The sequence below is a fragment of the Neopsephotus bourkii genome, unplaced genomic scaffold (genome assembly GCF_033783945.1).
Source record: "Neopsephotus bourkii isolate Nb327-2 ecotype Australia unplaced genomic scaffold, CSIRO-AGI_Nbou_v1 NB_1052, whole genome shotgun sequence".
In the NCBI taxonomy this organism is placed as follows: Eukaryota; Metazoa; Chordata; class Aves; order Psittaciformes; family Psittacidae; genus Neopsephotus; species Neopsephotus bourkii.
The window spans coordinates 1273934-1300647 of NW_026901541.1; the positions used below are offsets into that span (position 1 = coordinate 1273934).

A 26714-nucleotide genomic window follows, 5' to 3' on the forward strand; every position below is an offset into this window, starting at 1 on the left:
AGTTTAAAATGGGGTAGCAGATAATGCAACATTTTTGTAGGAAAAAAACAAACAAACAAAAAAACCCCACCACACACACCACAAAAAAAAAAAAAAAAAAAAACCAAACAAAAAAAACCTACCAAATCATCTCAAACCTCAGATCTCAAAGCTAATTCTTTTTTACAGCAATCCTCCACAAAGGTAAAGCAGAACTAAACACACTACTGGAATAAGCTGACACAACTTCTATGGGTTTAATTTTTACTGACAATTGATGTGAAATCCATTGCTACCACTGTCCCCTAAGCAAACAGGGGCAAGGAAATGACCCCAGTAAGGAATTTAAAGGATGAGAGTTGATATCCTTCTCCAATCTCCCAAGGTTTATTTTATCTTCTTAATTTTGCATCTACTGATAACCATAACAATGCTTTCTGATGTGAGTAAAAACAATTCTTTCCCTACTACGTTTGTGACTGAGTACTATCTTATTAACAAAAGGTGAAACAGACCAATATTGTCTCAGAAATGCAAACAGTAAGAAGCAGCTGGCACAAAAACCTTCACAAGCATACAGGAAAAGAAAACCCAGAAACAAACCTACAAAGCATGACATGGGATATCACTTGTATAGGTTTTGCTATCTACAAAAACAAGAGATGGGATATCACTTTGGTTCAAAAAGTAAAAAAAGCATTTAGAGACATAATGACAGAATTCATCTCCTGTGCTGAACAGTCAAAATACAACATGTTAGAGGGTGTATAATTATGAAAAGTTAAATTATTTTTAGGAAAGTGTTCTGTCCCATGAATAATCCTCTACAGAAAGGGTTTGTCTCACCCGCCAGTTGACTTTAGGACACACAACAGCTAATAACATTTGTATTAGTAATGAAACCATATTCTTATGGTAATGTATTTCTATATAAAAATAATTAAAATACACCTTTTTTTAAGTATACCATCAGTTCTCTTAAAACCTTACCCAAAGTAATTTCATTGTCATGTATCATAGGAAAAAGTGTGTTGTATCAGAAAATACATTTTCTACGTGCTTCACATTATAAGTCATCCATTTAGAATGTAAGCACAAATGTAAAGTAATTTAAACTAGGTGCAAGACAGTTATACACAGCAAGAAGACTTCAAGGCTGTAAATCCTCTCAGTTTATTGTGGATTAAGGCAAAATGGAAAGGGCTGTCAGTACCTAAATTCAGTTCTGGAAAGACTCTTTTTGTGTAACCATGCCATAGCATAAGCAGTGAAACGACAGAACTTGTCCTCCAGCAAATGTGTCTTCTTTATACCATGAATGTCCCCAGCACAGCCCCTTAGGTCAGCTTTCCTCTCCCACATCCCATAACATCCCTATAAGGGATCTACCAGTTATATGATGACCAGCCAGCTGGCTGCAACTGTATGGAACAGGATACAGGTTCTCCACAGGGAAAAAGTGCTGGGTTATCTCCTACTTTCAACAGTCACAGAATTGGAAATCTAGTAGCACTGGGAACTCTATTTTTCTTTCTAATCTGACAATTGGCCAACAGCTTCAGAAATTACTTCAGGGAAAGAAAGATGCATTTGACAAGTCAGCTGACACACAGAGAGCATGCATCTGACCTCCACCTCATCATGTCAGAAATCCAGGATGAAATGTCCTTATGGGTAAAACTCAGGTAATCCAAGTGCGAATTTACTCTATTCAAGTCTCAGTTTTCATTCAGTAAGAGCAGTGTTTTCTCCAGGACAGATATATCCAAACTACCCACACAATAAAGAATAAAGGAGAGACACTAAGGGTAGATTCCAAGCAGCCTTCATTGCTAGGAGCCTTCTGGGTGTGAAAGCTTAATGCAGACTTATCTATTCCACTAAGCAATACCTAGACTCTGTCTGGTACCTGAAATACCTTTTTAAACTTAGGTCAAGGCACACCTAAACCATAATGCAGTTACCACACTTCTCTTTCGGTTTTCCCATTAATTGTTGACTAGCATTTCTAGTTGGCTATCACTAGTTTAAAATAGTGTTACAAACCAGAAACAAGTTTGCCACCTAGCTCCATCCATGCTGCGTTCCTGTCATTACATACATTTCAGATTACCAGTTTAATACTTCACCCCGCTTGCACTCACCTGACATGGGCAGTAGACTATGAGGAAGCGGAAGAATAGAAAGACAAAAAAGGATAAAGGAGAAAAAAGAATAACGTGCAGTTGTCAAGCCACCACTTCATAGTCTGGCTTTAAGTCTGATAATTAATACACTTTTATGACTGAAATTGGGCATTTTTAAATGCAGCCTTCTTTGTACACTACTGTACACTTCTGGCAGATGTATATCTAACTGCCTTTACTACCTGTTGGTTTTTTTCCCCATGAACAGTCATCTCTTAAGTTAGCCATGTTATTTGAGAAATATTTCAAAAGTAATAAACACTATGCAAGTCACATGCTGCTCACTCAAGAAAGCAATCTAACAGCTCACCGCAGCAGGCAAGGCAGAGTTTCCTTACATGAAGTTTTAGCCTACACACATCCAGTGACATTATCTACCATGGAGCTGCTCTTCCCATTTCGCGGCTTAGGTGAGGGAAACAGAATATTTCACACACACACCCCCCTGCAACCAAGGAGCATTCAGGATCCAAAGCTTAAACCATGTCTTTCATTCATGAAGAAAACAGTACCAGATTCTAAAGTGGCACTCATCAGAATGACACTTTACATGCCCACTACACTATCTGATGTACAAAGGTATCTTTCATCCTCTGGAAAAGTTTTCCTTTCATGCCACAGTCTACCACAACTGCTACTTGTAAAATTCTACATACAGTGTCACTTTTTGCCTAAACATACCCAGAGGCTCCATGAGGTCTTTGGATTTACAAGGTTTTCTTTGAAGTTGCCTTAATTATGGGAAGGTTTGGAGCTTTTTTTAATTAAGAATTAAAATAAGCCAAGGACAAGATGAGTAGTCACAACATTAATCTTTTTTTGCACCTAACAGCTTCATTTACTGTTTAAGACAAAAACCCTTGTGGAGCTGCTGTTCTGTTGAGCTGAGGTTGATGTGCTCGTAGGAAGTTACTTCTACCTCTTCTGCACTCCTCTGAGATGTAACAGATGTGCTCTTGGGAAACTGTATCCAATACAAAACACTCTCACTGACTTCAGTGAACTCTTACAAGGCTAAAACATAAAAATAAGGTTCACAAGTGACAAAGGAACCCAACACATATCGTTTAAATACAAAGACTTCTTTGACATGGGGAAGGAATTCCTGTATCAGCTAGGAGGTTTAGAAAATACACTGTCTGTTAACATTATCATTTACATTTAAGAAAGGTGTATTTTAACAATTTCCAGGACAGACTTTACATACACTGCTTTCATTAGTGGAAAGGAGTAACACCACTCATACAACACACATTAAACAGCAGATTCCAGCCCTTAACTTCCCAGCACAGTTGAGCAGCTTCATGCTACATTAGTCTGGTAATGCAGTGAGAACACAAAAATAGAGACATTTTTAACCTGGACTGTCTAAGTCTCCAAGGAAATGAGGCAGTGCCCCATCTGTTCACTTGCCACGTTTAACTTCTAAACTTGCTGACCAATTTCAAGTAAATTTAATAAAGTGTTTGGAGACTCAAAAATAATTAAGTTCCTGCAAATTCTACAGAAATTAGAAGCTGAGTACAAAAGGGACACCTGCATGATGCTCTTACTGAAGAGCAAAGGAGTTTTGACCAATTATCCGACACCTAATAAATGACATAAACACATTCAGTATGTGCACGTATTTGAATATATATATAGTGTGTATATATTCAAGTTGTGTGTGCATATTTAAGTACGTATTTTGTGTGCGTATTTGAGTGTATATACATACATACATAGAGTTTTTATATATATGTGTGTATATGTATATATATAGTATATATTGAAAACCTAACTGGTCATGGTCCTGGACAACATCCTGTAGACAACCCTGCCCAAGGGAAGGGTTTGGACTAAACAATCTTTAAAGGTCCCTTCCAGCCCAAACCATTCTATGATCTCAAAAGGTCCCATCCAACCTAAAAATTTTATGGTGGGGTAGTGGTGGTGATGTGTCATTTGTATAGCTTCAGCGAAACCATACCAAATAATAATCAAACAGGCTAGAAGAGAAACTCAGGGGAAAAGGAAGAGTTCTTCAGAAGGTAAAGGACATAAATCCAAAGGCAACAGAGCTTTAGCAGTTAGGCTGTTAATGATCTTTTTTCTTCAGTGACCTTCAGAATTTCACTCAAGACTTGTCACTCCATTGCTTATGTGCTTAGCAGAATCATTTTAGAAATTGTCTCTAGAGTTACAAGCTACACAACTGTAATTACACTAGTGTAAAACATACTTTCAATAGCAAAACTCATACCTCTAACCTTTTACACTGATGTGAATGTACCCACATTAAGAGTTACATAGCTTTCTAAAACATACACACCTTATTAAATGATTAAACAAATACAATACCGTAGAGATGCAGCATAAAAGCTAAATTTATCTTGACCTGCCATTCTGGTGAAGGACAGAACCGGTTCATAAAACAATTACTACGGAAAAAATGAGAATTACCAGCTACAGGAAATGGGAAACTTAGCGAGATGACCGAACACTCCCAGACTAACTGAATGCTATGGAAGAGTCTTGTACAAGCCAAAGAGTAAGAGTGGAGTCTGGCCAAGCCATAGTTGGGTCCTCCCTACCTGCAAACCACCATACGGACACCTCTTGGAAAAGTGTACCCTCCTTTACAGACAGGAACATAAAGAAGATGAGAGGAAGACAAAAGCACTGCAGACTGATTGTGAGACTGTAAGACTGCTTACCCTGGTAAGCAGAAAGATGACAGGTCACAGGAGCAGGATTACTCCTGACTGTGGACATGCAAATGTAGGTACCTGCAAGTGCGCTTGTCACCTGAACTTCTCTTACAAACAATGGGCCATCGAAGCCATTCATTCATAAGAACTTGAACAACCCCACTTTAGAGTCAAGTCAAATGAGGGCCTTAATCACACCAAATAGGACAGAAGAAGGCTTCAGAAGCCTAAGAAATTCTAGTTTGAAATTCTGTGCCTGCACAAGGAATACACTACAGCTCACAACATGCTGACAACAGCAGTAACACACTAAAGCAATCAGAAGGCGCAGGGCCAAAAAACACCATCAATGGCAAACATCAAGACCTCACAGAGTGGGTGAGAACTTGGTTGTTGCACAGTGCCCAAAGAATTGTGTTATAGTTCATATTTAGAGAAGCATAAAGAGAAGCAAATCTTGATACTGCTTGGATCAGCACACCAACCTTCATGAAGATGCTGAAGGACTGTTCTAGCACAGTGTACTTAGATTCAGCACTGCTGCCAGAGTAACAGAAGTTGAAGGGTTCTCACTAGCATTGTGCTCAATTTTAAAACTGGAAACAGGGAAAACTCACAAAACCTTTGCAAAATGTTATAAAAATTAAAAGCTCAACACTATTTAACAGCACTGTACTGAAGAGTAAACTGATGCACACCTTCTATCAAGGTATTTGAGAAAACACAAGTGAAAACCACATGGCTGGGAAAAAGAATAAAGTAGGCTATCAGAAGCAAAAAAAACTTTCTTTTTTTTTAAATCAGCCTACTGAAATTATAAAATTGTAATTCTGACAAAATTAAAAAAAAAAAAAAGACAGTAAATCATGCCCCAAAAGATTTACAGAACAACCTAGAAAAGACACAAAAACTAGTAATACCACTTCTCAGCTCAAACTTCTATCATAACAAAAGGCTAACGTGACTAATGGGACAGTACACCCTTTCAGAAAATGTGGGTAAGTACCAAAGCAAGCATTCTAAACCACAGCAGATAAAATAGGAGGAATTCTGAAAACCATCACTAATGACTACACAAACAGAACATACTGCAAAAGACTGAAAGCGTTTGTAAAGTGGCATCATGATTGACAAACCTTGAAATAAGGTTCTGTATGCAAGAAAAGCAAATTAGAAATCCCATCAGGCAAGATTAACAAAATAAGCATATTTCAGTGTCCTTCACAGAAAACTTCTAAAGACACAAAGCTACCAGAGCATAAGAGGAATGTCCTTACCTAGATAGGTAACTATATGAAAGATGGAAAACCAAAGCAAAAGAAATGAGAAGACATTGCTCAAGAGTGTTTCATGAGAATCTGCTCAGATCCACTGTACTCTGCTATCTGCAGACAACCTGTGCACAAAATTATTTGGCAGCAACGACAGAGAACATCATGCCCTGGTATAAATTCGTGGAGCAACCACATCTGCAATACTCTGGGGACTTCTGATTCCTCTTACCACAAAAAGGACGTAAACAGCAAAGCTACTGAGAAGGACACACATGGAACAGATTAATCTGGGGAACCATTAAGATGCTTGGGCTCCTCAATCCAGAAGGTAACTGAGATATGATAGTAATTTATAAGATATTGAACAGCATGGAAATGCAGACAGAACAGTTCTTCAGTGCTTCTTCCAATTTAAAAACCAAAGAACATTACAGAACCTAGTATGTGGCAAATTCCCAGAGGGCACTCCTCGCTCTTTGTTATTCTGTGAATTTCCTTGCTCAAGTACCTGCAACAGAGGTGAGAAGTTGTGTAAGTTTAAAAAACAACTGGGCCTTTTTTTTTTTTTTTTTTTGACAAGACTCCTCCAAGCTGTAGAAAACAAAAACCATCACAGGCTCAGAGAGTATTCCAGGGACTTTGTCTTGTGACAGTGAAAGCCACTATCCTACTGCCAACAGAAGACTTCAGTTTAAGTTAGTACACCCATTTGTATGTTTTACTGGCACATTGCAAATAAAAGGCATTGGTGTAATGACCCTCTTCAGACACTTCAACAATGCAAGATCCCCTAATTTTGTTCTCGCCTTCAACACGATATCCACCATATTCAGAACAAGATAAAAAAAGATTTGCACCCAACAAAGAGACAAAGAAAACTTGGCTTTCATATATGAATAATTCAGAAAACAGACCTACTGGTGATTATTTCTATCATCCCAGATTTCCATGAAAATATGTACATCACATATAAGCCTTTATAATCAGCTTCTATCACACAACCAAGCTGTTCGACCAGCTTCAGAAGGCATCAAAAGAAGTAATCTCAGCTCTTTATATGCAAAGCAGTGCTTTAATTATATTTCTTGGCCTTAATTTCCAGGGTAGGTAGGAAAGAGTTAAAGTACTAATGTATGTACAGTGTGCCAAGTTTGAGTCTTCTCCTGTAACATATGCAGCATAGGCAGAATACCACAGGAAGAAATACTTTGCATATCATACATTAATAAAGTAAGGCAGTTAAATGAAAGTCTGATGCAGTAAAGGTAGCTGGAGGCACAAAGGGGAGAGGGGAGCAGGGGGAAGCAAGATATGATAGTATTATATATCCCCAATGATATGAACAAATTATTTCATTTGCATTTAATCCTACTACACCCTCCTTCTCAAACTCTGAATTTCATTTATCACTGTATGTGAGTAAGCTGCCTGATGCACAAGCAACCCTGTCGTATCTTTTTGTGCAAGAATAAAAACATAATCCTTATTAAAGCTTCTTGAAGGAGGAAAAAAAAAAGGCAAAACAAACCACCCCAACAGAAATTTATATTATTTTTATTTTCCATTAAATAGAAAGGAAATTTGTTCTACAGAAACAGAATATTCATAGTTTCCCTTGGGGCAGGAGAGGAAATGCTACTAAAACACAAAGTGGTTGGTTTGTAACCTGCCATAATAGGTTAACCGAAGTTTGAACCATGAAAAGTTGACATAAGACATGCTTGCAAGATGAGAGAAAAAGAGTTCAGAATTATCTTTTGGGGAGATAGATATATTACTATCCAAAATAAAGCTTTCCTTCAGGAACCAGTTCTGAATCAGAACAATTCTTTCAAGAACACGATCTAAAAATCAGCCTACAGACCTGAACAATACCTGTAACAGAACTCGCACTCATTTCCATTTTTTAAAGAGGTTAAGTTAATAATTCCTCTCCAGTACAAAACAACAAGAATAGAATTAAGAATAACTCAGAGTCTATATGGCACTTAAAAGTAAGAGAGAACAAAAGTTTTGAACAGTTATTCTTACATGCACTGAAAATGTGATGCAAAATTAAGGCCATACAGTGAAGCTGTTGGAGAATATAGACTCTTCACCATCCCAAGATCTGTAGGATAACTGCATGATAACAGCTGAGAAACACCAGTTATTTTTACAGGGTAACTTCAGAGATAAATCTCCAGAAAGAGATATAGACAGGAATTACCTTTAATACTGTGATGATACTAATACACAGTGTTTCCCATAATATGCTTAGGGAGGTTATAATTCAAACAAAATCTGCGGATAGGTAAGAACATTTTATCCTTAAACAGTATTTGGTCTTCTCATAGTCATGCAATATAGACTTCTATATACATCCATTAAAGTGAGTGACATGAGTGAGCATATCTACATAATCATTTAGCTCTTCACAGACTGTGCACAGTCAGTTATTTGATTAGCAGGTAGAAGCTGTGTACCCAACTAACTGTACATGCAGATATACAAATACACACACCTAACCAAAAGATAGCTTTCAAGTATGCTATTGATTTGTATGTTATCTTGCATACAGAACATTAGGCAAACCTCATGATTTTTAGCTGCTAGATCTTTTGCCAAGTTTTTTTATCACTCAGGACCACTACTTAGAGAAGGTCTCCTAACACCTTGGGATGGGTTTTGACGGCCCATGATCACTTCTGGCTAGATAATAATATTTATAATCAGTCCTAGAGGCCGCATTTTTCTGCTTAGAAAATCAGTCCAAGAAACTGTTACAACACAGCTTGAATAAATTTAGAGCCTTCACATATTCTGAAGGCAGGCTAAAAACAAAGAAACTCTGCAGAGCAATGAAGTCCCAAGAGAGAACTGGGTACGTCAGTACATCACACCCAATCATTCTTTCAGGTGCTGCCACTGATACAGTGGGCATTGGACAGAGATGCAGCTTCAGCCAGCACCTGCTCTTTGATTTGAAAGAAAAGAAACTTAACTCCTCCTCTACATTCTAACCAAAATCCATGACAAATGACAGCTCCGGGGAATGACAGAACTCATTTTAATGAGTTCTTATTTTGATGAAGCTTATGCTACTAGCCCATACAGCCATGGTACTTTCTAACAGGACACCTGTGACGTCAAGATATTCCCTTCCTCTTCACAGTTATTACCTGCACCCACACAGCAAAGTAGGAGTTATTTTTCCAAGGCTTGGACCAGCATCAGCACTAATGTTAAGCTGCAAAAAGCATTTAACACTGGCAACATTTTACAAACTGTTGTTTTCCAGAACCGATTTCATGCCAAGTACTTCACTTTTACATTAATGCAATTTATTTGAAAATTGTGTTGACACACACCATTTCATGGTGTTATACTGTGTCAGTATACACTTGGTACTAAATATACTTTCTTTGAGTCTGTGTCAGTCACAAAATAACACAGAAAAAACTTTGGGAGAAAGGAACCCTTGATGAAAACACACAAATGAGATTCATGCCACACAGAGAAAGTGACAGATGCAGTTCACTGTGTCCTCTTCATCTGCATAGCTTCAGATTCAAAAGCCAGTTTTCAGTATACAAAACTTAGTTGGAAGAAATCCCCATATTGCTTCTTGGAACTCATTATACCCCATGATTTAGGGCATACTGTTAACCATATAGCACAGACCACACCATTATGATGTTCGACTGGTAAGAATGTTCAAATAGAACATTCTTACAGAATCACAGAATGATAGAATGGCTTGTGTTGGATAGACCTTAAAGATTATCCAGTTCCAACTCCCCTGCCATATACACCTTCAACTAGACCAGGGTGTTCAAGGCTCCATCCAGCCTACCATATTAAATTTGGAGTCATTTTTGTGTGTGAAGATTTCATTGAGTTACTAAAACCGATATAATCCTGACTTGGCCTTGGATAACCTGTTGCACAGAAGTTTAGTTCTTCCCACAGACATACCACTTGTTTCTAAGAACAGTGAAGGCAGCACACAGCAACTGTGTGAGAGTGAAAGCAGAAAAGGTATCACTTTACAAAGAACATCTACGAAGAAACTCCTCAAAAAAAAAAAAAGTAATGAAAAAACCTTTTTGCCTGACTTAGTTTTTCCTGACCTGATTCTCTTTTGAATACACTCTTAAAAGGTAACTTATCATGTGCTCAATTCTACTCTCCTTTTATCTAACAATACTCACAAGCAGCAGTCTTCTGAAACTTTTACAGAAACACTGTCAGGTACTTAGTTCCTACTGAAGACAAAGTATTGAACTACACAAAAGAAAACCAGCATGATAGAAGTTATATATGTCTTAACTTTTGGTGATAACAAAAAGGCAGGAATAAATAGCCACAGTAAAGAGAAGTAACACAAAAGGATGGTCATAATCAAAGAGCCCTTACCAAATACAAAAGGATACAAGGCATACTTGACAACAGTTCAAATCAAGCACTAAAACAGTTGAGTGCATCCTAAATTCTGGGGGTGTGGTGCCTACTACAGGTGATGTGTAATCTACCACCATATTTCATTACTACCTGACACATGGTAAAAAGCTTTGCACTGAAAAACATGTAAAAGCCCCCGTACAGGTAACCTTACATACATTAAAATACATCATCAATTGTATTAAAGATTTTAGAAACACAGAATTATCACTTACCTATCTTTTCTCTTTAATGCAACTCCTTTAAATACAGTTGTTGACAATGCCATCTTGGCACACAAGGTCAAAAGATGTTTTTCTCCTGACTTCATCAAGCACATGAACAAGTGTGCTTTGCTTCGCAAAGAAAAGGATGATAGGAAGGGAATACTTCTGTTAGATTCAGCGTGTCTATAAGGAAAAGGAACAGGTGACTATTATCATCCTGGTCAGCTTATCTTCACATTCAGGCCTCAAGTTTCACCAGGAGATGGAACACCCAAGAGGACTAGAGGAGTCCATGAGGGAGGACTTGGTCAACAGGCCAATGGTTCTTTTTCTTTATTAACAGATCCAAAACCAAAATCTTTTCCTCCACTGCAATGGATTGTGCATACACCCCACTTTTGATACCACTAGTCCCTGGCATCAAGTCATCTCTTACTTATGTACTAGTCCCACAGTGGGACAAGAAAAAGTGGGGTACATTTTCAGCAATCCAGCACATTAAAGCACACAACAGAGACAGCTTTCTAGGTGTGAGAAACAGGTTCAGGTGGAACTCAACCATAACTCAATAACAGTGCAAGTTGACGGCAGAGATTTCTCTATGCAGCTTTTCCATGACATCTTCTATAAGCAGATTATCTGCATTTTTCAAGTCTCTTTTGTTGTGCTCCAGACTCTCCCAGATAATGAAGAGCTGACAGTGGAGCTGCCTTGCTATTTCAGTCCTCATCATGAACATTTCATGTGGAAATACAAATGTTGGCTGCTATTATTCAGCTAGGGTGAAATTATATCTTCTATTGGAAATCACTGTCTTAAAGAGGAAAAAAAATAAAAATCAATAGGCTGGGATATCTACTGCCATTTAACTGTCGAACTAGATAATCACTAAGTAAAGCCCAGAAACCTAATTACTTCTCACTGAAAACGAGTTACTTCTTAGTGTGGCTGATTGAGGCGTAGGCAGGGCCAGGAGTAACACTGGCCACCCTCCACTCACACAAAGGGCAGCCCTAGGGAGCACCACTGACCAGGAGCACTGAGAACAGAACATGGTGCAGCAGTTTGCTCAGGAGGGTGAGCAGGAAGAGCACCTCTTTGAAGGAGGGGGAGTCTTCAAGAGTCCACACAACCAAACAACCTGTCACACATAGGTCAAGGGCACTCATCCTACCTGACCCTCAAGGCAGAATGGCAGGCGCCTGACTGAGAGCAAAGGCTGCAGCTTCAGCTGCCAGGGTCTGACCATCTGCCCCACCAGTGGCTGATGCCTCCATCCAGATGGAGCTGCTGCAGGGAGAGGCTGCAGTGCAGACCTCAGGCTGGAGGAGGTGGTGCACAGAGCTTTCTCCTGGGGCAGGGACAGGCAGCAGGCCTGCCTGCAAAAGGAGTACCCCAGCAGAGGACTTCCTGCAGCAAGTGGCTGAGCCGCAGGAGGCATGAGAAGGCTGCACAACATCAGGGAGGCTGAGACTGAAACAACAGTGTGTCAACATTATTTTCAGACTAAAGCCAAAACACCAGCTACTACGAAGAAAATTAACCCTATACCAGCTGAAACGAGGACAGAAACTCATGAAGTTCAAGAAGGACAAGTGCAAGGTCATGCACCTGGGTTGGGGCAATCCCAAGAACAAATAAAGACTGGGTGAAGACTAGGTGACTGAATTGAGAGCAGCCCTCAGGAGAAAGACTTAGGGGTGATGGTTGATAAGAAGCTCAACATGAGTCAGCAGGGTGTACTCGCAGCCCAGAAAGCCAACCGTATCCTGGGCTGCACCAAAAGGAGTGTGACCAGCAGGTCGAGGGAAGGGATTCTCCCCCTCTACTCCACTAATACAATAAAATCCAGAAGCCTTTACGCACATCCAGCACCTCCAAAGTTTACAGAAACCAAGTCTGTAACACTTAATTCCTGCTACCTGTCACCTCTACATGTCTCTCTCTGGCTGCTTCCCGCAATTATGAAAGCAGCACGCTCAATATGGGGAGCAGAAAGCCCACTAAAGTGACTAGAAAGTCCATCCGTTCAGGCTTCATAAATTCTTTGGTTTTGTTACTATTCTCAATACCAAATTACTCTATTTAATTTCAGATTCCTTCCATTTAAAGCTTAACAGATATTTCTCCAAAACAAATTCAGAAATAGAAGACATTTGGTAGAAAATTAGGCAATTTCTATCTAGCCCTGCTGCTTTCTCTCAACCTGTGTGTGTATAAATAAACAGAAAGTCATTCCAAGGGAATGAGCCACCCCAAAACATCCACTGCTTCAGCACTGCTTTCAGCACAGCATCACCTCTGACTGCATCTGAGTGCACTGGGGAAGTGCATCCCATCACAATTCCATGAAGAGCATTGTCATGTAACACAGCTTCATGGCCTGCTTGCTGCTATCCTGGCACAGCCAAGCCAAATCTCCTCAAACAAGGGTGCTGGTGTTCACAAGTGCTGCATCAAGAGGGGCCACTCCTACTCTCTTAAGAGTAGTGCTATTAAAAAGAGAAAAATAATTAAAAAAAAAGGCAAAAAAGCAGATGTCTTCCCTCCTGAAATAAAACTAATATCAAAACCAAATAAACAGGATTATTCTATGATTTAAAATAATAAACAGAATCATTCTATGTCTTTCTGAAGCAGTACCTTACATGTGGTGATGAAAAGGAGTATTTTCTCATCTAGATTTATTCCTTTACAATGCAGGTAAGGGTGGTTTTCAAATGACTAGTCCTCCAAAAGACTCCTTTTAACATTAGGAACACCTACGAAGTCATTTAGACATGCTTTATGCATAAGGACTGTTAAAAATCTCACAGTGGATCAAAAGTCAAAATTTAGGCTAATTTATTTGTAGCTGAGTAACTTTAAGACTTTGATCAAGACAGAGAATAGGCATGAAACAAAACTCTCAAAGAGCTATTGGGTTTCTCAGTCTCAGCAACCAACTCAATTCAGATAATTCAAACTTCATTTTTCTAATTTCTGAATTTCTAATATCCTGAAAGGCTCAGTGTATGGCTCAAAACTAACACTTCCTTATTATAACTTGATTTCAATAGCTTGCAAGGATGAATCTTTTTCTCAGCTCCATTTTACAGCTTTGATGATGTGCACAACACACAAGAAAAACACAGCCGTGAAAAATGATAAAACAACCCACTTGGATAAACTCAGCCTCTTCGTTCCTGTGAAAGCACTGAGAGGCATAAGAAATGAGAGATCTCAGAGAAAGGGTGTTAACTTGTGATTATAACTGCATGTAGGAATATGACTGTGGCGCATATCTAGATTGTAAGACTGTCCTGTCCCTGTTCCCCTCCCTTTTGTTTTTTAATGGAAGGACAGATCAGAAATCTTAGGAACACCTTCTACACCACCACACAATACCCCTTGCCCAATGCACGTCTAGTTTAAACACTGCTGCATGGTGCAGGGCAAGCGCTAAGCAGATGTGAGAGTTGAAGAGAATACCCTCATTTAACTATTTTCTAGGCAGCTTGCCTCCTACATGCTCATGCGCTGCAGATGCGCCCACGGGTGCTCAGGTTGCACAAGTTCTTTCTTAATAAGAATGAGAATATCAGCAATGCTGAGTATTTCACAGCAGGAAAAAAAAAAAGGGAAGGAGAAAAAAAGAGGAGTGGAGGGGAGGGAAGAGTATCAAGGGCACTTAAAACTGGGAAGAAAAATATAAAATGAGGAGATCCTCCTACTCTGTTATACCTATGAAAATTCCAATGATCCCGTTAGCATATCCCTTCTTACTCATCAAACAACCTACATGTTCAGGGCAGCTGGAATACAAGGTCCAGTGCAACTCTACTCACATCAGCTACTCTTCCTCTCCACCCCCAAAAAAGTATTAAAGAGTAAAAATAAGAAATCATAAGCAAGTAGAAGTAACTCATTTGTGAGGCACACAGACTATAAAGAAAAAGAAAACAATGACCAGATCCTATTACATGGATTTACCTTGGTAAGAAGAAAAAACAAGTCTTCTATTATATTACACAGGGTGACCTAACATTTGCAGACTGAAGCTAAAGCCTATGTCCTTGAGGGTATCAACCTGAATAAAACAAACTATTTCAGCTTATCCAACACCAAGACTACATACAAACACAGCTTGTCATTGTGGCAATTGAGTATGTGCTCTTTGTCTCTTCTGTTCTTTTGTATACCACAGTATTTCAGTTGACTTACAGATGCCAGACATCCCAAAAAACTGCCAAGGAAACATCATTTCATTCCAACAACTGACAATAATTGAGCTTTTTTGAATTCAAAAGTTGCTCTGAAATCTATTGAATTATTACGGATTCATGACCTCAAAATAAAAAAAAAATGAAGACATTAGATATAAAATTAGAAATGTACAGAATGTGGTAAACACTAAAAGTCAACATTTTAGTTGACAATCTTGCTTTGCAGACATTTACTTACAACTCTTACTTATGTGACTAAACAGGAGTTTCTATATAAACATTTTTTGCCTCTCTATGGAGTTGCTTTCTTCTATTTAAAGGAAAAAAAACCCAGCTGAAATTATTTAGTATCTCTGTGTTTTATACATTACCCAAAATTAAGTAGTCATTTTTCTATAATGAAGGAATATGACAATCTTGTGCAAGCATAATTAAAATCTGCTATCTTGATCATCTTTTTGTTTGTTGCTGCAGGGTCCAAAATCCCCAAGTAATTATTGGAAAGGCCCACTGCCATCTAGTTGCATAAACACAAATAAGCCTAAGATAACACCCCAAGCACCAAGAGTAATGACAGAGGTGGAAGAGATAGTTTAGTCAGGCATGAAATTGATTTTATAATAGCAAATGTCTGTTGCCTTCCATGTGCTAAGTAAATAATTCTAAAGAAGACAGTAAAGATAATAATAAAAAAATCATTAACTGCTCCTACTAAATCAAATGAGAGAAACCTGTTCTCACACTGACCCTGAAACCTGTTTAATAGCTAATTAAAGCAATTACTCCAAGCATGACAAAGTCCTTAATCATCAACACCTTCAGATGCAGAGATTTTTTTTACTTAGCTCAAAGATATAAGTATTTTATTTAAATGAGAAGTTGATGCCAGCAGAACTTTCACCAGTTTATCACTACAGTCCCTAAGCTCCACCAAATCTGGTTAACAGAAGATATTCTGCACCAACTTTACCAGATTCAACTACTCAGTAAAAGCAGTATTACAGTATTGAATAATTTCAGAGCTTTTATAAAAAGATTTCTCCAAAACCCTTAAAGGTAGCCCTAAAATTGACTGTTTTCCTCACATTCAAAACCAACCTTGATGATTACTCCAAAGCCATCAGACGCAGCTTTAACTTGGATTCCTTCAACAATATTTTCATTTTAATAAAGTTTTATGTTCACAACTTTTCGTAGCCTTTTAATAATGACTGGTTATCTAGTGCCATTCCTAGTGCTCTACTAGAGTTAATTAGCCTGCTGTTCTGAACACTGATCATTTTCAAGTTACTGAATGTTTCTGCGCTGTAACAGTACACAGAACAGTACCCTGAGCTAATGGCTTGACCATTACAAGATGTTCAGGTTGACAGCTTATCCAGTCATAAATTAGATAACTAAAAGGTTAGCATAAAGCAAAAGCAACTATATTAAACTTTACCTTGAGCTTTGCTATTTCTGCCTACACTTTAGGTTCAGGAAAACCAAGTATTCTTGTGTAGATCATAAAGAGATGGAAATATAGTATTAAAACCACAAGGGAAACTCATTCAGTCCTATTTAGGAAAGATCCAGAGCAATTATGTGTTGAGGCAAGGAAAGTTCCCATATAAATTCGAAGTTGGAGTAAATAACTACGTTGCTAAAACAGAAATTATCAAAACACTGCTATAGGGATGACACTGCTGGTAACACAATAAATGGAGGTATGACTTCTAGAAGATTCTCCCCCAAACCTGAAAACTGTATTTAACTAATATAGCAAAGCACCCTTCTTTTAACTAACCTGTCTTCTGTCTACTTCCTAAGCTTTACTGGTTCCACATGGAATTTTCTTCTAGGACCTGATTTTAACATTCCAGGATTTTAACATTCCAGGATTTTAACCAATGCTATTTATATGGGGATTTTTCTTTATATCTATGAATGTGCATAGCTATGAAAGCATTATCACCCCTCTCACTCACCCAGTTTACTCCTCTCCTGCTATCCTGACACCTTTTTGCTGATGTGCTGCAAATACTTCAACAGGAAGCTACAACTAATGCATTTGCCCTTGCCCGTGATAAGCTTTATGTACCAAGGCTAGATGAGCCGAGGAGGAACTTCAGAATCTGTTTATCTTCCCAATAAAATGAAGACGCTTTCACAGCCAAAGACAATAGCAAAATTTGATAAACTTCTGTTAAAAGCACCTTTTTACATTTTATTTCTGAAAATCAACCTAACACAGCAAATAATATTTAACTTTCATACTAGAAAACAGCCAAGAAAGAGAAAAGAAATGCTAAAGATGTGTGGTGGGCTCACCCTGGCTAAACACCAGGTGCCCACAAAAGCCAGTCTATCATTCCCCTACTCAGCTAGACAGAGGGAGAAAACATAACAAAAGGCTCTTGGGCTGGGATAAGAACAGGGAGAGATCGCTCACCAATTATCATAATGGACAAAACAGACTCAATTTGGGGAAATCAGTTTATTTTATTATTAGCCAAATCAGAGTAAGATAATGAGAAACAAACCAAGTCTGAAAACACCTTCTGCCCACCCCTCCCCGATTCCCAGACTCCACTTCCGATTCCTCTGCCTCCTTCCTCCAGTGGTGCAGGGGGATGCAGAATGGGGGTTGTGGTTAGTTCATCATGTTGTCTCTGATGCTCCTTCCTCCTCAGGGGAAGATTCCTCACACTCTATCCCTGCTCCAGTGCGGGTCCCCCTCAGAGTCACAAGTCCTGCCAGCAAACCTGCTCCAGCATGGGCTCATCTCTGCGTGGGTCCACAGGTCCTGCCAGGAGCCTGCTCCAGCATGGGCTTCCCATGGGGTCACAGCCTCCTTCAGGCATCCCCCTGCTCCACTGTGGGGTCCTCCATGGGCTGTAGGTGAAGATTTGCTCCACCATGGACCCCCATGGGCTGCAGGGGCTCAGCCTGCTCCACCATGGGCTGCATCACAGGCTGCAGGGGAATCTCTCTTCCAGCGCCTGGAACGACTCCTGTCCTCCTCCTGCACTGACCTTGGTGTCTGCAGGGGTGTTTCACATTCTCACTCTTCTCCTTCAGATGCAGCTGCTGTTGCACAGTAGCTCGCCCCCATCATTCTTAAATACATGATCTCAGAGACACTACCACTATCACTGATGGGCTCAGCCATGACTAGCAGCAGGTCCACCTCAGAGCCAGCTGCCATTGGCTCTGCTGGATACAAGGGAAGCTTCTAGCAGCTTCTCTCAGAAACCACCCCTGCAGCTCCTCCAGCTACCAAAACCTCACCACACAAACCAAATACAGGACGACACAGATCCAGGAGAATAGGTCATTTTGTAATAATAGATTATTTTAGAAGTGTGCCTTATATCCACTTCAGAATTGAACTGAACTTAATTCAAACAAGCAATTTTGGAAGAGAAGACTGCCTTTAACAACCTCCACTTCTTCAGACTAAATTGTCCTCAATTCAATTCCTCAATTCCTAAGCTATTATCTTATTTCTTCACACACTCTAAGGGTCCTCTCTTCCTTCTGGATTTCACCAGGTTATAAAAAAAACCTGACCACAGGTTTTTGTGCATATCAAATATAGACACCTTCAGCATTTACTTTCAAAGTTCTATAATCTGGCTCCCCACAGAAAATAAAAATACAAAAATACTGACCAGTAACTACTTCCACTAATTTTCAAGCTCACTGACACGCTCCAAACAAAGTTGACAAAAACAGGAGTCCACAAACACATCAAGTTGCTACATATTTTAGTTTAAGCAGTTGTTTTTCAGCACCTGGAAGAAACAGAAAGGCTCAAAGCACTGACGTTTCCAAAACAAAGGCACAGACGGACAGTATTTATTGTAACTTTGGGAATTATCATGCTGTAAAATAAAATAAGAGAATCTGAACCCACATTTTAGAGTTTTATCATTATTTTTCAGTGAATTCAAATTACACCAGAAAAGGCAAGCTCAAAATCTCTGTACATCTTTCCCTTTAAAAGGAGAAGTTATACAAAAAACTGTATGTCATTTGAGTGGTGACTAGTTCTTATCACATGTTAAGATTCTGCATATACTGTAATGCAAGCATACTGCATGCACTATTAAAAAGGAACCATGACTCTAAGGTTCTCCCCCAAAGTAAGAGAAAACCAACCTCAGCAATCTCTTTTTCTTACCTGTATCCCTAGAACAGCAAGGTGTTTATCATACATCAAAAAAAACTTTTCTGTAATCATTAAAAACAACTGTGGCTGCTGACCAAAACCTGGGAGACAGCTGCTGCTATCCTCACCACAGGAGGGATAGAGAACATTTACTTACACACACCCTCACCCAAACAAATGTGGAAGCAGGAGGAAGGGAGAAGGGAACCATTTTAATAGAAGAGTATCTCATGAGAGTTTGAAAAGACAGTCAATAGTGAGCTGTACCTCATTATTGCTTAAGTACTACATTCATAAGACTTTCCAGTCACCAAACTTATTTTAAGAGGTAGGTAAGCCTTCACTCCTGTAAGAAATAAGCACTACCATGTGATATTGTTTGTATGCACATAGACACCTTCCTTACTAAGGTAAACACAAAAGGCTGCTGAAACAAAGGTAACGGAAGTCTTTACTACTTTGCAATCTCTTTGCTATTTCATTTTCATATATTTCACTCTGGAAGAACTTCGGGGACCATGGTGAAGAGCACAACAAAACACAAACTCCCCTTTTTTTATAGTCCAAATGGAAAAATAAACCAAAGGTTTCTGAGCTGTTGAGGTTCATCTTCCTCAAAACCAAACTTTTAAATCATCCATTGCAAAGTTTATCAGTTAAAAAAAATGTTTTCTAACATTTAACCTTTTTTTAAAAAAAAAAAAAAGGTTAAATGAAGCTTCATGGTGCAATACTAATATGCCTCAGACAAAGTTTAATGTGCTTTATCAAACCTTTCAATACTCCCAGAAAGCCCCAGTCATTTTCCTTCTCTTCTGCCCATATCATGGGAGCACAAATGGAGGACATGGTTGATTGCCATGGAGGATTCCCATGACAGTTTCTCCTAGACACAGACTGCCAGTAGGTACTACACAGCTTCCTAAACACATATAGATGCACTCTCCAGAAGCCAAATCCAACTAGAACTAACACTTTCAGTTGAAGTATTTCAGAAAGTACAGATGAGAAATAACCATTTAATACCTACTCCTTTACCTTACAGTCATCTACACTATTCCCTTGAATACCACATCTGTTTCCAATGCCAGTATAAGAGAGTTTTAAAAGGAAGGAGGCAGCTCTGAAGCAAAACCTCCTGTACTGCAGAAGTACTACTTGAGCTGTCAGCAAAGGCTACAATGCAATGCAGAAAGGCACTACACTTTGTTTCATAAGATGGAAAATCTCTTGTTGCACTGGTCTGGACAGAATTCTGCGTTCTAGACCCTGGACTATAAACTATTTGCATGTACCCTGAAATATCTGCACAACATAATGCTCACTTTCATACCTACAAAACTTAAAAACTGGCCTTTAGAATCACTATAGTGTGCCTAAGGCATCTCCTCTGTGATCAGGGCCACAAGGCAAGATCACGTTTGGCATGCCCAGGAGTACATATTAACACCTCTTGAGCTCTCTGCATCTTTAACATCTCTTCAAACGTAGCTCTCAGGGAAAAAACATACACTGAGCTATAATAAAGTAGGGGCAACAGTCATATCAAGATACACTTGTACGCTTGCATATTCTGATGACACTGGCACACCACTCCATGTATCAGCTTTAAAACTCTACGCTCCTTGCCAACAGTGGCCTTTTTCCCAGTCTCAGAACTGCCCCAAGTATTCAATAACTTTCAACACAAAACCTAAATATAGTAGACTGTGGAAACTGAGCACACCGGAAAGAAGAGCTGTTGGAAGGAAGAGGGCAGAGGGAAAGGTGCGACATTCACAATGCTTCCACCATCAGTCTAAAATTTGAGCCAAGTTAGGCGATCAAACTTGTCACTAAAATAAATTTTAGTACTTACATATTTATTTATTTATTTCCCCAGAAAAAGTTTGCCCTCAATGAGCTCTCTTTTCCAGCTGGTATCCAAATGGAAGTGCCGGTATCTCTCCAACGGCCCAGACTGAAGGGAAAAAAAAAAGCTCCAACAGATGCATGGCATTCCCTAGGGAGATGCACAGCAATCCCTTCTCATTATCCAGAATAATTCTGTCTTTTGAGTTCAGCTAGCAGTAGCTGCTACCTAACTGTGCAAACCTCTGAGCTATAGGAAACTTTTCTATGTTTGGCAAGACAGGCAAGACAGAAACTTGTAAGTCACCTGCTTCTGGGTCTGGGAAGCAGGAAACAAGACAAACCCCAAGTCACTTTGCTCCTTGATAGAAGATGTAAATCAAGACACTTAAGAATTAGGTCCCTATAAATAACAGCTCATTCATCTTTCAGAAAGAGTTAAAAATTCACTTGCACCTAGCATAAAACTGATTTCTGTGACTAATCATTAGGATTTGTATATCGTTAAATGGATGAAATCCTAAATTCAAATATCACCACCTTCAGAGAAATTCCTTTTGAAACACTGACTGGTTAAGTAGCTGGAACTCCTTACCAATTGCAGTATATTTCCACCAGCTATCTCTACTCCAGTATCCAGGTACTAAGGGAGAAAGGATAACCTGCAACCCTTTTTGCAATCAAAAATAATGGAATATGTTCCATTTAATAACTACATTTCTACCTCATTCTCTGTTTCTTTTAGTAAGAAATGTTCTAAGAGAGACTACCACAATTTAACAGAAAGGCAATAGCCTGTGCTCAGTGTTCTGATTCTCTGCAGCTGGTATGCATTTCCGTACAAACACACTCCTCTCACAAGCTAAAAATACTGAAGAAATATCCAGGTAGGAAAGTAAATCTCAAAACTGCACACAAAAATTAATTAATCATTAAGTAGTGTTAGGCTCCATTTTGGGGAAAGAGAAAATGTGCTTCTCTAAAGCAAACCCTGACTATATAGTTATGCTGTTCATAGCCATCAAATGGACATTTAGTACTTGAAACAAGAAGCAATTAGCAAGACATCAAACAGCAGATAACAGAATTTAGCTTTTAGTCAGAATTATCTCCCCAGAAAACCTAATAACTAGTGAAATGCAACTCCTGAAGCTGATTCGGTTAAATTCTGTACCATACCCTAACAAAAAGTACAAATTGAGAACAAGAGAGAAGATTAAGGATAACAAACCCTCCTCGGTCTTCCGGCTATACTTCACACCTATCAGGAGTTCCTGTCACTCCTGCCTGGACTTGCAAGGAAAAGAAAACATGAGGTGTTTTTTTCAAAGTATCCGTATTATGCATAACAAAACCAGTGTCAAGCACACCTACAGGGACCTGAAGGTTTTTTTCAGACTAACAGAAGGAAATCAGGGGATTAGGCAACGGTCCCAAGGCTGAACTTCCTCAAAGCTATCTCCCAAAGGAAAGAGATAGATTCCTTCCATCGCTTAAACTGCACAGAAACTTAGCCTCCAGGTTCATCTACAGAGGAAGTTCAGAGCAGCTCCATGAAATGGTAACCACTCTCCAGTTAATGTTCTCACAACCTAAGATCTTGGGTGACATGGTTTAGAGCGAGGTGTCCCTGCCCATGGCAGGGGGGTTGGAACTCAATGATCTTAAGGTCCTTTCCAACCCTAACTATTCTATGATTCTATGATCTTAAGGTCCTTTCCAACCCTAACTGTTCTATGATTCTATGATCTTAAGGTCCTTTCCAACCCTAACTATTCTATGATTCTATGATTAGTTTGTTGTTGCTGTACCAAATTACGGATTTTCCCCTGCTCCCTCTCTTGGCCTCTCCCTTCTCTCCAGATACAGAATCATAGAATCATTTAGGTTGGAAAGGACACTTAAGATCAAGTCCAATAGTTAACACTGTGAAGTCCACCACTAAACCATGTCCCTAAGCACCACATCACGTCTTTTAAACATCTCTCAGGATGGTGACTCCATCACTTCCCTAGGCAGCCTGTTTCAGTGCTTGACAACCCTTTCGCCAACTGGATTTAACTCTGTTCACCATCACTCTTTGGGAAAGGCCACCCAGCCGGTTTTTTACTCATCCAAGCAGCCAGTACCCACAAGTAGCCAGTTTCTCTGGAAGAATTCTATGGGAAACAGTATCAAAGGCTTTACTAACGTCCAGGTAGACAACATCCACAGCCTCTCCCTCATTTACTAAACTGGTCACCTTGTCATAGAAGGACATCAGGTCAGGTACCTCAGTACCCTTGGGTAGATCCCATCCAGCCCCGTAGACTGACGTATGTCTAAGTGGTATAGCATGTCACTGACCACTTCCACCTGAATTATGGGGACTTCATATGATTACCCTTTCAAGAGGCTACCAACACACAATGCAGACTGAGCCATTAACTTACGTCTCCAGTAGGCGACAAGAATGAGGCGCTGAGAAACACTGAAAGGATCAGCTTTCGGCAGAACAGCAACATCCTTCAGCAGCAGCAAATGAACTTTTGAAAAGTTTCTGTACTAAACACCTAACTAATAATTTATTTAACAAACAAACTAACTACTCAAAGTAACAAATATTTGCAATTTTATGAGCAAATACAGCCAAGACTAAGGAAAAGTCAGAATTTAAAGGTCCCATTTTTTGTTTGGGAGTTTTGAAGGATTTGGGGGTGGTTTGTTTATATATATATATACACACACATACACACACATATATGATATAGTGCTGCCTTATTAAATATAGAGGCTTAGGCAACTCATTCCCGAAGTTAATCCTCAACAGGTTCTTTCAGTGCCACCAGAGAATTTGAGAGATACAAGACAATTCCATCACCTCTTAAAAATGTGTGCTGTTTTGCAAACTTCTTTTTACAAGTGGCAATAAATTGTCTTAATAGTTTATTTGCCTCCCCCACCCTTATGAAAAACAAAACAAAACAAAAACCACACACACAGAAAAAAAACCAACACCCAACATTCAAAGTTGATTTTGAGGTCACTGACTATGTACCCACCAAAAGATACTAGTACATCTTTGAGCAAACCCAAAGCCCTGGAGCTGTCATGTTTAAGGGACAAAACAGCAAACAGCACATACTGTTCATCTTTCTTCAAGCTAGCTTGATAACTTTTCAGTCTTAAATTAAGAGCAAAGATTTCCTTGTGCTTCCAATCCAATTTCTTCTAGTGAAACACATACTGTAGATAGGTTTAAAAGAACAGGACCAGGGTTTCTAAGTCATTTGCAAATTAGAGTCCATTCAAAACCTAGCTTTTCTCTTACTGTTTCAGTAACATCACATAAGTATCTTCTGCATAAATTCCCAATAAATTTTCTTTCACAGCCATAATGAATGTCATCATAGCTACTTTCCTACTACATGAATTTCACTTTGAATTTTTAGTACAGCAATTACATCCACAGGAAGTGAATTATCCTACTCTCTATCATTTCAGGCATGATGGTTTTGGTTACGATAGCAATGACTGCTTTTTGTGGGAGATTACAGTAAACACATGCCACCACATTTTCTGTGACAGAATGTTCTTGAGATGATTAAACTGGTTAAGTTTTTATCAAAATGAAGTGCTTGCTTTTTCACCCCACCTCCCATACAAAGCAGCATCTCTGTCATACAAATTTAAACTTTTTTTAATCTCGTATATATACTCCTACTTGTCCTCCGCTACCTTCGCAACACTGGGGATCAACCTATAATGCTAGCTTGCAAAAAAGGTAAATATACATTATAGATGTGTATCAGGACTCAGTAACAAAATAAAGATTTAGTGATGTGGTGATATTCTTGTTAACCCAGGTGTTAGTGGGCAGTGTCTCATTAAATTCATAATCTCAGCAATGAAGACTGCTGTCCTGCGTATGCATGACATCTTACAGCAAGGGTGGAAACATGGAATTCAGCAGTACCACGCAAACATAAAAGGAGAAAAGGAAAGATACAGGCATTAAGAACAATGACAAATACGTGTTTGCAAATTTCTATAAGGGACTCAGAAATTTCAAAGGAAACATGTTTTTGTTATTAAGTGTGGCTGAAATATAAAACAAAGCTACTAGTTAGCTGCTCGAAGTTTTTCATGGCAAAATAAGGCCAACTTGCTAATAGGATGCAGCTGTCACTTCCCAAACACTTTTGGAAGAAACATTTCCAAACAGCTCCCAGGATGAAAGTAGGTTTTTCGTAAGATTGGTATGTCTCCTGCCATATCATGAACTGTATTTTACAGATTAGAAGACTAAAGACTCCAGATTTTACATGTTACTTGAGTCCGGTGTATTTCAGAGTATTAAAAGCAACAATCCTAGGTAAAAGACTAATGGCAATGCAGTAGGAGTGAAGACATCCTCTGATGCTGCACAGTTTGGGAACAGTTCTGCAAAACCCCTGATCTGAACAGCCCTAGTGCATCTAGTATACATAGTAACTTCTGGCATTCACTTCTAAGAATTACAAGCAAACTGATAATACTGCAAAGTTCAGCAGGGACTTCAACTGTGTGCATAAAAAGTAAATAAATTACCTTTACTGGGCACAAACTCAGTGACAAAGCCATTCAGACGACTCTATCCTAAATAAATGGACTGTCTTAAAGTCTTTAAAAGGCCTTTTCTGAGCCAAACCTCAAAATCCAGTATCAAGTGAACATTTCATGTCACATTATTTCATCTTCTGCAACTTGCATGCAATAGCTGATTGTTCCTACAAACAGAAAAAGTAGTCCTTTCATACACTGCTGTGTACAGTTAACTGAACTAAAGAGATCTACTGAATAGATCAAAGTATTCTATTGTAAACATTAAAACCTCTCTGAAAAGGGCTTATGCTAACACATCTTAGTTGACAGAAACATTTCAACATAAATTTCCTGCCAAGCAGCGACCACAACTTTGGTGGGATTGCTCACGATAAATCTCCTGTTTTCACTGCTACTTTTCAGAATTTTATCTCCTTGCCCTACAGCCCATGGACTGCAAACAATGTGAGACACTTGGCATCTGAAAGCAAAAGCCAAAGTATCTTGTAAGGAACCAGTGAAACAAGCAACTGCTTTTTTCCCCCAGATGGATTTCCAGTACATTTTTGTCAGCAGCAAAGAAGTTGCACTAACATACTACCTATACACAAAAGCAAAGTTAACCCTACCCCTTTGCTGCACCTTTTAATATGAAGAATTCAATTTCTGTTCTTACACTTCTACAGAACACTCCATGTGGCGCTTTAAGATGGAAAAAGGCTGACCAAAGAGGTAGGACTGGTTTGTAAAGATCAGTCATCCTTACAGATTTGATCCATCCATTATGATCTGGTCATGAAGGATGACAAATTACAAGCTAGTTAACATGTCAGGTAGTCTTAGAGATCATCCTCCAAATGGCCTTTTTTTAAAAGTGGTTTTGGAAAACAGGAAAATGTTTTCTTGGTTTAACCGTTAATAAACAAAATGTCAAAAGATACTCTATGCCATCTTGATAAAACAGTCTACTAACACAGTTTAACAACATTCTCTTTCAGCAACATCTGGATATCACCCCCCTCAAAAGTCATCCAAAATAAAGATCTTAAAATCTGAGGAGGTGAATGCCCTCAGGACCATGCATTTTTATCAGATCATTTCCTCCCCACAGTATCAGAACCAGGAAGAAGATATATAATTCCTCGAGTACCTTGCACTAATCCA

General features: G+C 39.0%; 1 protein-coding gene across 1 annotated transcript in view; it reads right to left on the reverse strand.

The window, feature by feature from the left end:
• HS6ST3 (heparan sulfate 6-O-sulfotransferase 3) overlaps positions 1-26714 on the reverse strand; it is a 311373-nt gene that overhangs the window by 235980 nt on the left and 48679 nt on the right. The window lies entirely within an intron of this gene.